Below are 13920 nucleotides of genomic sequence, written 5' to 3'. Positions count from 1 at the left end.
TGTGGTATACCCTCCCTGTTGCCTGGTTTCTGATAAAGATGATTGAAGGAATGGATGGTATATAGAAGCCCTGACTACTCCAGCGTGGTGGAAGCTGAGGAAGCAGAGAAGTGTGTGCAGAGTTAAGGTTATAAGGGTAGTTTGGGACCAAACAGTGAAGTCTTAAATGCAACTAAGTAATTGTGACTTACTTCGTAAACTATGGGGTTGCACCACATCCTTTGAGGAAAGGCTGAAAAATTCAAGTTAGCGGTTTGCTTGTGTGATGCTTATCAAATGCCAGCCAGCGTGCTAAGCAGGAGGTCTTGGCGCCTGCCTAGATTCCACTAGGGGGACAGACGAGAAAAGAGATTGTCAGCTTGGGAATCACAGGGTGCTGGGGGTCATGGAAGGCCTCCAGTTAGGAAATGAAATCCAAGCTGGACTTGAAGAATGAGAAAGAGACAGATTGAAAAAGGAGAGAGGAAAACAGGGCATTCTAAGCACAGAAAACAAGTATGTGCAAAGGCTCAGAGGAAGGCTGTCACAATGTTGCTCCGTCGCTGCCCACTCCTGGCTACTGAGGTGTTTGTAAGGCAGGGACACTCCTCTGTGCCTAAAGGGATGACTGGGTTTTTCTTTTCCCCCCAGCCTTTGCTCATATGTGTACAGGTTTGTTTTTCCTGTGAGTGTGTGTGCACACATTCTCTGTATGTGGTTGGGCCTGTGCTAAATCCACTGCAGAGTGTGTCTGGGTGTGACATCATGTGTTGCTTGAGTTCTGTGACAACACACTCCCCTGATTTTCTCCCAACCCTCTTAACTGGTCCTTCCTCCTCTAACGCCCCTGAAGTTTCCATTCCCCAGGCTTTCATCCTGGGTCCTCTGCCTGGAAGACCTCGTGGAAGCCTGGGGTGATGACTGCCTCTGTGCCCAGGCTCCCGCTCTGGCCCAAGTTCAGAACTGGTTTCCTGATTCCAGACTAGTTAAATGGACACTAGGTAACTCACCTGGATGTCTCAAAAGCATCCTTTTTTTTTTTTTTTGGTGGTGGTGGGAGGTAATTAGGTTTACTTACTTACTCTTAGAGGGAGTACTAGGGATTGAACCCAGGACCTCATGCACGCGAAGCACGCACTCCACCGCCTGAGGTATACCCTCCCCCCTCAAAAGCATCTTAAATTCAACATGTTTCATATTGAACTGATTGTCTCATCTTCCTAATTCCCTTCCTCGGGTGATGACACAACCATGCACCCAGTTGTCAAAGCCAGAAACCTTGGCCAAATCCTTGATTGTCCTGCTCCCCACCCCTTTCCACCAGTTTATCACAGCTCTGCCATCAGTCTTGCCCTCTGTGATATTGCGATATAAAAAGAAATATATATGTTGCTTTTCATCCATGTTCTGGGTTCCTGGCATGCAGCTCTTAAACCCTTTAGAGTTTCCTAAATGCTGAGACCTATAAAGATGTAGAGAGTTTTGTTGTTCCTAACCAGCCCATTTCAACAGCACCTGAGTTTATGGTAATAAAGTGATTTTTGGAAAGCACCCAGATAACCACAGGATGGGGGCTGGATGCCACATGAACCGACCTTGTGATCAGAGGTTTGAACTTTTCAGCTCAGGGAGGGGAGAGGAGCTGAAGGTCGAGCCAGTCAATGGCCACTGATTTAATCAAGCCTATGTGATGGGACCTCCATTAATAACCCAAAAGCACAGTTTGGAGAGTTTCTGGGTTGGTGAACAAAAACGTGTCCAGGAACAAAGTACATGCCAGGAAGATGGTACACCTCAGACTCCACAGGACAGGCGCTCCTGTGCTCAAGACCCTTCCAGACCTCACCCTGGGCACCTCTTCATTTACTGTTGGTTCATATCCTTTGTGACAAATCAGTAACGGTAAGTAAACTTTTCCTGAGTTCTGTGAGCTGCTCTAGCAATAATTGAAGCACTGGTGACAGCCTGGGCTTGTAACTGGCATCTGAAGTGGGGGTGGGGGTGGAGGGGAGGCAGTCTTACGGGACCGAGTCCTTATCCTTCAGATCTGGTGCCATCTCCAGGTCGATGTCAGAATTGAGTTAGATGGTAGGAGACTCAGTTGGTGTCTGGAATTGCTTGGTGTGGGGAAATCAGCTGCACATCTGGTCACAGGAGTGTTTCGACGTGAGTAGTCAGTGTGGAGTAGAGGAAAAGAGCTGCCCTGTTCCCCCTCTTCCATCCATTCTCTTCACAGCAGCCACACTGCTCTTGTAAATGTGGCTGGGACAGACCTCAGGTGAAGTTCAGAGGTGTCTAATTCCCAGGATGAAGTCCACTCTTCCACCACAACCTGTAGGCTCATCATGACCTTGCCTGACTCTCCAGCTCCACCCCGGCCCCACCTGGGCTCCCTTTGCGCTTGCTTTGCCCCCTGCCTGGAGCACAGCCCCTTTAGCTGACTTAGTACCACTCCTCTAGATGTAGTCTGCATGCTGCCTCTTGAAAGGTACTCCTCTACCACAATCCCACAACTTTCTCCTACTAAGCGTGTCTCACCGTTTTGGACTTTGTTTACCCTCTGTTAGAACACAAGCTCTGTGTCTGTTCTGCTGGCTGTCACATTCCTAGATCCCAGAGTGATACAAACAGAGCAGGTCCTCACTAAATGTATGTGGCAGGAGTAAATGCATGGAGGCTTGTAGGACAACTACCACAAGACACTGGACATCATGAGTTCCTCAGGGTCACTGGGGTCCTTTGGAGAGGGGCTGGAGGGAGGTAGCACACCAGACAGGTTATTTAACTCATTCTACAAATGTCTAGTGATGCTTGATAAGTGCCAAATCTAGTGTAAGATGCTAGGGGTTCAGAAATAGACTGTGCCCTCTGCCCTCTGGGTTTCAACCTTACAGTGGAGACACAAAAATAGGAAATTATGACAAAATGGAATACCTGCTATAAAAGAGATAGGAACAAGTCTTGGGAAGACAGCAGAGGGCATGCTGAAATCTGCCTGAGAGCTAGAAAGAGAATTCAGTCTTGAAAGACACTGGGAATTGACAGGAGCACAAAGAAGAGCTTTGAAGAAAGGGATGAAGATCAAAATACTACTCAGTTTTACAGGGGCCTGTGTATAGGGAGTTGTGTTTCCAAGGACACAGCAGCCCAGAAGTAAAAATAGGGTTGCAGTAACAGCCAGGACAGTACTTCTGTTGTGTGCCCTACCTTCTCTGTGGGGACACCTGCCTCCTCAGCTCCTCCCAGAAGTTGTCAGGTGTCTCACTGGTCCTCTGAACCTGGAGTCGATTGAGTATTTTGAAATTTCAACTAAAAACATTTTTTAACTAAACATCATAAAATAATACTTATCCATGCCATTATGTCTTCAAAAACCTTATTTTGAATAATTTCCTAAGTTTCTAGGATGTGGACAAACTCAAAGAATTTTTGAGTGCTGGACATATGGGTCATTTCCAATATTCCATGGTGAACAACAGTGCAGACATGCATGTCAGGCTTTCCGTTTCTTTGGGATGATCTGTTTCACATGTCGCCTGGGAAGCACAGCCTCTGCATGTGAAGGAGACTGCATCACGGTGTCCGCTTGCCCTCTCACCACTGCGGATGGAGGGAATAGGAAGCTGAGACAACATAATCCCACCTCTGCCCTCTGGGTAAGTGCCATACACCTCTCCATTAGCCAGAACCAGAGGCACTGTGAAAATGAGCTCAATCAGAGTCTCTTTGGAGAGCCAGGGAGGTTCTAGGTATGTGGGAATCTGAACACAGTCGTGTTCCTAACTCCAGCCTATCTGTGCTCTCAAGCCTGCGGGCTGCTTGGGTGCAGGAGAGGTCCTGGGCTCTACTGGAGCCCCCAGAGAGAGAATTACTTAAAACTTTGTCCCTGGTGGGCCGGGGGAGTGCTGGGAGGCTGGGACAGAGGGGTCTCTGGCAACGACCAGAGAGTTCTGGATCCTGTGGAGAATGTGGCCCACAGCCACGTGTGGACCCTTGAGGGAATCAAGTGTGGGGTCTTCCTGGATTCTTGCTCTGGCCAAGAAGGATCGAACAGGTAAACTGAGTCATCCCACCCTCTGAGACAGGGCTTCAGCAGGGGATTGGCATCTTGCTTGGCTCTGCCTGGACCACCCCAGGTGGTGAGACCATTTCACCTTCTGACACCCACGGAACTTCCAACAACAGCCAGGCTCTATTAAAGCCAGCCTTGCTCAAGCCTCCTTGAGGAGTCAGGGAATCCGTTCTTACTTCAGGTTTATTTGGCACAGCCTATGACTGTGACATCAGATTCTGAGCAAATCTGTTGAGGAAATTAGCAGTTCTCCCACATGCTAGCCATGGTCAGCATTTCTAGGAATGTTCAACAGGGCCCTGCCAGAACTGAGTTGCTTCTCGCTGTAACATCTAGGAATCCACATGCTCAGTAATGTAAGCTCCCACAGGGCTAACAAAATTCCGGTTGTGCCCCCCTTTCTCCAGTGTTTTCTTCCAGAAGGGTAAAAACAGTTGCATTTGGTGATGATCTAGGCTGTGATTAGGTTTGTTTGTTCCATGATGGTCTGTATGATCCATCCTGGTCTATCTTCTGCTTCATAGGGTTGTCAACCCTGTGCTCGTGTTTCTATCTCATGATGATGGTCATCAGTTTTATAATGGTCTCTGTCCGGCAATGTTGGTCCTTCCGTCCGTGGTAATGGACAGCTCTACGCCTGCGGCTTTCTGAGTCATGGCCACCATGAGGGCAGTCCATGCACAACTTAAAGTCTTGGTTGCCAATTCACGTTCCTTTTCCGGAGTAGTTTTACAAGGGCCTGGTAAAGAAAAAGCACCTCCTGCTTTGGAGAGGCTAGATTGGTGCAAAATAGGAGACCAGAGCTTCTTGAGATGCTTCTTGGTCACTTTTGAGCCACAGAGTGATGACACCCAAGTATCTTACTCCATTCCCCACTCCAAAATCATTCCAAATAAACACTCATTTTGAAAACATGGTTTGAAAAGTTTTCAGTAAATTTCCTAGGGCCGACTCTCCTTCAATCAGATTTTAATGTACAGGCCCCTCTATACAGAAATCCTGGAGCGTCCACTTACCAGGAGAAACCCTGGCCCAGACCTTGACTACCAGACTGAGGTTTCTGGGGCTGTCTGCCCAAGGAAGGAGTGGTGCAGAAGGTCAGACTTAGTCCTATGACCTCTGTGAAATAGCCTGGCCTCTTCAGTGTTACTAGAATTTGGGGCAGGCAAATGAGGGGCCCTCACCAAACTCTGGAGGTTAACAGAAAATCACATCTGAACAGTGCTCAGCTGACTGCAAGGTACAAGAGACAGGTGAGGTAAGGGTTAGCTGAGGATGGAAACCCCATATTTAGACCTAAAATTCAGCTGGAGGGGGGACATACTCAGAACATGTGACAGGGATTTGGGGGGAAGGAGGTTTATGTGGAAGGTGATCTGTATGAGATTCCCATAGTTGTCAAAAAAAAGTACCACAAACTTAGTGTCTTATGGCAACAGAAATTTATTCTCACAGTTGTGGAGGCTGGAAGTCTGACATCAAGGAGTTCGTAGGGTCAGGCTCCATCTGAAGCCTCTAGCGGAGGCTCCTTCCTTCCCTTTTCCAGCTTCTAGTAGCCCAGGTGTTCTTGGTTTGCAGCTCCAGTGCTTCACTGTGCCCCCGTCAGATGGCATCCTCCTGTGTGTCTGTGTCCACCTCTCCCTCTTCTTGTAAGAACACCAGTCTTTTTCATCTTGACTGAATTACGTATGCAAAGACCATATTTCACCAAATAAGGTCACGTTCCCAGGTACCAGGGAACCCATAGTATGCTCCGAAGCAGCAGAAGTGGATGAAGACAAGGAATGGAGGGAAACCAATACAATCTAAGTAAGGTATTAAGCTGTCATTTCCATTCCACTGAGAACTCTTTAAGGAACTATTGAAGAAAACAAACAAACAAACAATTCCCCAACTGAATGACTTGAAGGCTGGAACATTTAACCAGTTCTCCCATTGGTTGAAGAATTTCTTAGGAAGTTAACTTCCTCATACTGATAGGCTGCATCTGTGGCTGGGCTGAACATCTTTCCCCAGCTAATTAGGAGAGCTTGAAGTGGGATGTGGGATGTTAGCACTGTGTGTGGAGCCGTCCACCACAGCTGTGCTGAAGTCAGGGTGGCCATAGGCTGTGGCCCAGGGCAGCAAAGGTGTCTGAGAAGGTACACCCCTTACATTGCTCAGCTCTGCTCATACCCTGCGACGAGTCTACTCTGCCGCGCAGTCTTTAAGGCAGTGGTCAGCTGCAAGCTCTTTGTTTTTATAAAAAAAAACAAAACTTTCAACAGCGGATAATAGTTCCCCTGCTATGGTTGCTCCTAAGACACAATTAATATTTATCCTCTCCTTTCCCCACAACCCAGCCACCAAAGCTGGTCTGAATTGCTCTTCCTGAGAGTCTGGGGCCTTATCAGGCTCTGTTGGCCGTGATTGCCTGGTCACTGCCATCACCAGGCCTGAAAGCACCAAGAGACACTCCAGCATTTTGTGAATGCCATCAAGCAGCAACAGCCTTTGCCTCCTGTGGACACTCGGGGTGATTGCTCCATCCAGTACGGTAACTCTCTGTACCTGATAGTCCATCAACACGAGGAGCCCCAAGTGGAAAGCTTCCTGTGTTAACCAGTGGAACATGTCCCCCAGAGAATCAGAACCTCTAATCCAGCAGAGCCAGTCACAAATGGGAAACAGTTTCTGCAAGGAGGTCGCCAAGGTAACGAGGAAAGGAGTCCATCCTACTTTCACCCCTTGGCTTCTTGGCCTGCGTATTCTAACTACTGGATTACAGCACTGTACTCGGGCTGATAGTTAAAGGCATATACTACATCCTGGAGGACAGTGACCTAATCCACAGGGTGTCATCCCAAAGCCAACTCCTTAGCTGAGCTTTTAGAAGGACTTTCTCTTTCCTACTTTCTATTCTTTGTTTCCAAGTAAGGAAGTGTATGGTAAGACCACTTGTTTAATAAAATCATTGTCATACATCCTTTACCATAAAATACACCCTTCAGCTGAGATTTAACTCTACAAGATCCCAGATTGATAATTAGATATTCCATAAGTCATCGGAGAAGCACTACAAGCATGGAAGATAAATCCATACTCAGAAAAGTTTTCAGTTCCATTAAGGACACACTGCCACCCTCTCCAGGGCGGGAGGAGTCTGATGCAATTAGTCGACCATGTTGGGCAGTCCTCTCAAGGACTGAGGTCAGGATAAGGATCCAGCCTCTGTGACGAGCATTCAGCAGCAGCAGTAGGTAAAACAGCCTTCATGACCCTGTCACTGGATCCACGCAAAGCTTCCATCACTGCCGTGCTCCCACTCTGATCGTGGGCCCAAGCATTTAGTTGGTTGAGGATAGAAACTGATGAATATCCACAGAGAAGTCATTCCGTGTGCCTGGGTGTTGTGTGCCGCCTCCGCTGCAGCTGAGGTTTTCTGATGAGCATTGACCTGAGCCTCAAAGGTCTGCACAATCTGACGCCTCTCCTGTTAGTCCATCCACACGCCTTTTCCCCAAACTTCCTTCTCCAATATTCTAATCAGGCTTTATCCAGGCCTCTGACCAACCAGTTGAGTTACTCTCTGCTGCCCAGAAGTCCATGTCTATTCTCACCTCAGGCCATGCCTCCCTGCATGCAAAGCTGATGGCCAAGTGTACTGCCCTCTAGGAGGACGTCTGTCGCCACTCACCTTTTAGGACTTGTCCCAAGAGGGTGTGTGGTATGGCTGAAGTTCATTTTGGGTTTTGTACCATCGTATCAAGCCTACCCATCCATACACCAGGTTCCAAATGTTTTCTTCCTACAGCCGTGGTGCTCAGGAACCCCTACGTGTGTGAGTGTGAGCTGAGGGAGCAGGTTGGTGCAACAGCAGTGTATGACTTGGAGTCTGAACCACCTTTCCTTGCAGGTTACTTTTGCCCTCTGAACCTGTCCCCAGTGTACCATTGTCATCGTACAACAAATCGCCTATTTCAGACAGCTGACCTGGTGAACATAATCACCCAGTTTATAACTGGTGCCCAGATTACAATGGGCACTTCTAGTCACACAGTGTCTCCATGCCGCACTTTCAGCTCTTCACAGGCTGCGCTTGGACCCCGTAGCGCACCATGAGCTGCTTTTTCATATTTTCGAATATGAGTAGTTCTGTGATGCAGAAGGCATGGCTTAGCTCTCAGACCTAAAAGATCTCCTACTGGAGCTTTCCACGGACTCCACAGAGTGTTCTCATCTAACAGAGAGGCCTCTGGCAGACTTTCAGGCTATAGAACCCAAGAGTCAGGGCCACTGGGACCTGCTGAAGATGCCTTTCTTGCTTTAGTCCACATTTAGAACTGAAATAGACAGCGGTTTCTCTTGTCTCATATAATAAATCCATTCCAACCTACCTACCCCCCTGAGACCCCTCAATAAACTGCAGTGTAGTTCCTTTCTTAGGTTGGGTTCCCCAGAAACAGACTCTGAAGTGAATACTCAGGTACAAGTAATTTATTAAGAAAGTGCCCTAGTGGTATGATGGTGAATGTTTAACAGCTGGCTCTTTAGGAAGAAAGCCTTGATTTATAGCATTTGATAATTTCCATGACTACTCCATGGCAAATGTTCCCACCAGGGCCAATTTAAAGCTACCAATGTGACGTTTCTGAACATGCGTTGGGAAGAGATACTAACAGTTGGCTCTTGGTACTGGCCAGCTCCAGCACACTGCTGAAATGCTGGTACAGAATACAAGAAAAAGAGTGGGTGCGGGAGGACAAGGAAGTGAAGCAGGAATGTGATCTCAGACAACATCCCGCAGAAGTCAGAGTCATCTGATCTTACAGGGAGACTGGGGTACAAGTTACCCCTCAGTGTTGCATGTGCCCAAGGCAAGGATGCTGCACTTTCAAACCCCTGCACCTGTCAGGTGTTAGACAAAGCACCCAGGGTGGATATAAATTCCTAGTTACCTATGGCTGGCTCTGTCCCTCTGAAGAAGAGGTGCAAGTGTTGGGTTTGAGAAACAAAGGTACATCAAAGCTGTTGGTGAGAGTGAAAGGTGGGCAGGACACACCTAGGAACAGTAAAAAGAGACCCAAAAGGATCTGAGTGAAGCACCAGTGTTGTCCCCTACACCACCTCACTGCAGGAAGGTCACCATATGCAAGCTTCAGGGAGCAGTCATGGCAAATGTATTAGACCAGCTCCAGCTGCTCTTGCCTGAGCTTTCAAACCTGAATCACTGGACAGTGCTCCCAGGTTGTTGCTGTACCCCGCAGCCCAATTGAGAGTTGGAGACAGAGTTTTGGGAGGATAGAAAAGAACAGCTTTATTGTTTTGCCGGGCAAAGGGAGTCACAGCAGGCTCATGCCTTGAAACCTGCCCATCTTGGGGTTGGGGCCTTGAGGTTTTATAGAAAAACTGGGTGGAACAGAAAAGGTGGTAACAATCAGGATATTTTACAGGGTATTAACACCTTTTCATCTTGATAAGAACTTGCTATTGTTATGGAGGATTTTAGGAGGGTCTGCCCATTTTCTTGAGGTTCAGTCCATAACCTTCTTTCAAGGCCTCTAGGATAAAAAGATAAGTTATTCTAAGAAAAGAATGCACAGGGAGGGGAGCATGTTACTCATAAGATCAATTTAGCTAAAAGTACAGGCTGGAACAACTCAATAGCCATCCTGCTAGTTTCCTGGCCTTTCAAGGTCAGTAATTTCTCCCCTGTGCAACCTGATACTCCACTCTCCCCAGCCCAATATCCTCAAGAGCTGGTCCCACATTTATTCTCCATGTTCCTACTACTGTGTATCAGATGTGGAGAACCCTCTCTCTGAAAGAGGACAGAGTCCTCTATCTGTCTTTGGGTGATGTCCTTTCTAGCTGAGTCACACTCCCCTTTTGATACGATGTAGCTTAAATCCTGAGATGAAATTACTATTTGCATATCTTGTATTAGATGGTAAGGGAATGAGAGATGAAGGAAAAAATATTGCTTAGTATATACACAAACATATTCATATCAAGAGAGGAAGAGCTCTTTCTACCAGCAAAGGAGGCTCAGCGTAATTTAGGGGTTCAAGGCTCCCAAATTCATCAAAATCTGCTCATGTGTCCTCATCCCAGTTTTCAGGTCCTGCCCATCCCCTGCCTCTTTAATGAGACTCTGGGAGGTTGAGACTATAATTTGCATTGTAATTCAACCACCCACAGTACTAGTCTTTGGATTTAGGTTTAGTTTTCAGAAATGTTGGCCCTGAGGCTAACCATATTTTCCAGGGCAACTCTAGAAGCTTGTATGTCCCTTACAAGGGCGGAGACCTTGGACTAGGAATTTAAAACATAGTTCATAACCATTTTTCCCCCAAGCTCTCCATCTGCACATAGAAGCAGATGATCAGCCCCATTATACTCTGTCTTCACTGAGGTGTTCCATGGCCGCAGTGACTTGGTCATCCAAAGCCTTGTCTCGTATAGGCATTTGACTGCAGGTGTCTATAGATGATAATCTGAGTGACCGTTTTGTTCCTGCATGCCATGTTCTACCACTGTGGCCTTTACCTATGGAAATAGGGTTATTAATAATTTAAAATCTAATCAGAGTCAATGCTGGGTAATCCAGAACCAATTCAGAGACCCCATCCTAAGTTCTGTCCCTCTGGAACCATTTGATTGAGTCAGAGGTCAATCAGAGGCAGAAGAACCATGAGTGATAATGGAGTAAGGAGTTTACCATACGAGTTAGACCTTATGAAATTGTGGGAGCTGGTGGAGCTGTCTTCAAGAAGCTGAAGGGGAGATTTGGCAAGAGCTGGAGCATGGTCGCTGCCCCATGCCATCAAAGCAGATCAGCCACAGCATATGGAGCTGCCATAGTGCCTGGTCCTTGCACAGATCTTCAGAGCATGTGTGTGCATGTGCGTGCACGCGTGCACAAACACACACACACGGCTGCTGCCTCACGTCCACCTTCCATATCTCATACAAACTATTTCCTGGGGCCATTATAATACAGAACCAAACAGGGAGGGGTGTTCTGGAAAACAGTTCCAGCTTAGCTAATTTGACATGTACAAAGGCACCATGTGCTTAATGGCCAGATCTTCTTTGGAAAGTTGAACCAGGAAGCAAGATGTGAGAGAGTGGAAAGACTGATGCAAGAAAATGAGGTGGGTGGGGTGGAAAGAGCCTAACTGAGTTGGTTACCTCTGCAGCAACTGGGGCTCACTCCTGCAAGAACACCATGAAGAGCCATGTAGAAAGGACAACCACCAGTTCCCCACCAACTGGGGGTTTGGGGGTTTGTCCTGGGGTAACTCTCTTATACTTCGAGGCAACACCTGTGCCTGTCCAGGCTCTGCATTTCCTTCAAAGAAATTCCTGAGCCAGAAAAGCAGAAACACCATGGCAGGTTCTTCAAGTGGGATGCCAGTAATATGCTTAGAACTCTCCACAACAGCTGCACTGAAATCCGGTGGGTCCAGGGAGGGGGCACAAGGCACCACAAGCCTTGTTGCAGAGGGCTTGACTCCTAAAGGATTTATTGTGATAGCAACCCAGGTATCGCTCCCATCTGTTGAGGAAGAAACCTGCACAAGGCCTCAGAGAAACTTAGAAACAAAGAGAAGATTTGAACCCAAGATTCTTAGGCCCAGACCAAAAGGTGCTTTCTGAAGGTCTGCAACCTAAAAAGCAGGTGTTTACCAAAAGGAGAGGGATTAAGTGATATGCATTTTGAACAGCAAAGGTGGTTGATACCTCCTGCACTAATGGGGCCTAGGATTATGGGGATCTCTGCCTAGGTAGGTAGAGTCTGCGAAGGTCTTGGCCCAGAAGCCAGCACCTTCAACTGTGGTGAGACCAGGCACAGTGCCCTGGGCTGAGATGACCAAAGCTACTGGTGGTGCCTCCATTGGCCACTTTTGAGCCAACAACACTTGTCCTAGAACCCCACCTGCACTCCAAGGCACAAAGGGATCTTTGCACATCAGCATTTCTTCAGGGCAGTGGATGGTTCCCACCTCCACTGCACTGTCCCGTTGGGGCAGTGGAAATCACATTTAAATCTGAGATTCAGCCAGTGGAATCTTTTTAGCAGGAGCAGCCAATGTCATTGATGTTGCTAAGTTACCAAGTTGGGGTCTACCTCTAGATGTGACTCTTAGCTCCCTTGCAGGACCTTTGGTCCTGTCCAGAACATCTGTGAGCATAGTTGTCCATGCTAGATGGTTTTGGACAGGACCAAATATCAAGGACCTTTTGGCTTGGACCAAACGTCTCCATGGACATTTTGGACAGGACCTAATATGATCAAATATCAATGGCCTTTTGTGTGGACCAAATCTCTTGTGGATGTTTTGGACAGGACCAAATGACATGGAGGATTTTGGACATAGCCCAGCTCTGCAGGCAGTACCCAGAGAAGTATCACATACCTTCTGCAAGCTGTGAGAGGGACTGCTTTGAAGGTACGATACTACTTTGTAGATGTGGGTTCTAATGGGGGCCAGTCATTGCCTTAATATCCAGGGATAATAAGGCAATCTAGTTGGCTGGTCTGAACCCAAAAAAAGAAGCCAGAGGCCAGTGACAAACCTTCTGGGTCTAATTCTGCACTCAAACTGTGAATCAGTCAAGGGAGTCCATGTCACATTCTCAGTCCCAACCCAAGGTCTGGCAAGTCAGAGCATGTCACCACCCTGCTTAAAAAGCCCTTCAATGACTTCCCACAGTTTCTAGGACATAGACCAGAATCTTGTGGCCTTCAAGGGCCTGTATCACTTGCCTCCAGATCAGTACTTCAGCTGCTTCCTCTTTCCTTCCACCAACACCCTTGGGCCATGGATTCCAGGTCCAGTGGTACACTTTTTTTCCTTGAACTTACAATATTTCTTTCCACTTCAGGTCCTTTACTCATGCTGAGCTCTGTGCCTGAAATTCTCTCATCCCCAACTTTACCTAATTAACTTATGTTAATCATTCAGATCCCAGCTCAAATGTTACTTCCTCAGGAAAGGCATTTTACATCTCATCAGACTAGGCCAGTTCCCTGAATCCCACCTTTCTGCATTCAATACTTTCTTGTCATAATTTTAAACACAATTTGTAATTATATATTTGAATACAAATGCTATAGTAATAAAACTAGGTAAGCAAAAACAGAACTTTCCTTCTATTTCCCTCTTACAAACAGCTCTTTAACATCCATTCCTACCAATGACAGTAAATTTAATCTTGCCAATTCAGGCATTTCTGGCAGGTGCCCGATCTTACTTGGGTGAATAGTCAATTTGGGGTTCTCCCCCTGCACAAAAAGGAGTAAATATAGCAGGTCTGAGGCTGCGATCCTTAGGAAGGCGTTTTTGCAAGGCTGGCTCTTGGCTAACATCTGGGAATTGGGATTTCGGGAGTGTTCCCCCCATTTCCTGAATGGCTTACTGTGCCTAATATGTTTACAAACAATATGGTTTATGATTTCTTTTAGGATTCTAAATTTTTGTACATTCTAGGCAAAGGGTGCCTATGCAACCAGCCCCCAATAAAACCCTGGGGCATTGAGTCTTCAGTGAGCTTCTCTGGTAGACAACACTTCACACACATTGTCACAACTTGCTGCTGGGGCATTTGGTTTGTCCTGTGTGACTCCACTGGGAGAGGACCCTGGGGACGCTTATGCCTGGTTTTCTCCAGGCTTCATCCCATGAGTCTTTTTCCTCTGCTAATTATCTTTGTATCCGGGCAGGAAAGGGCTGACTCGGCAGGCCTGCATTGCTTATAGCCTACACATTCCCCCAGAAAGGCTTGTCTTCAGGAGTGGTCCTTAGCCTGGCTCCTAGGAGATGACCTCTGGCCCCCTAGAATACTCTGCCTGATAAGAGTGTTTATATACCCGAGGCTTTGGG

Source organism: Camelus ferus, chromosome 10, assembly GCF_009834535.1.
Source record: "Camelus ferus isolate YT-003-E chromosome 10, BCGSAC_Cfer_1.0, whole genome shotgun sequence".
Lineage (NCBI taxonomy): Eukaryota > Metazoa > Chordata > Mammalia > Artiodactyla > Camelidae > Camelus > Camelus ferus.
Note: the sequence above shows the minus strand (reverse complement) of the source record.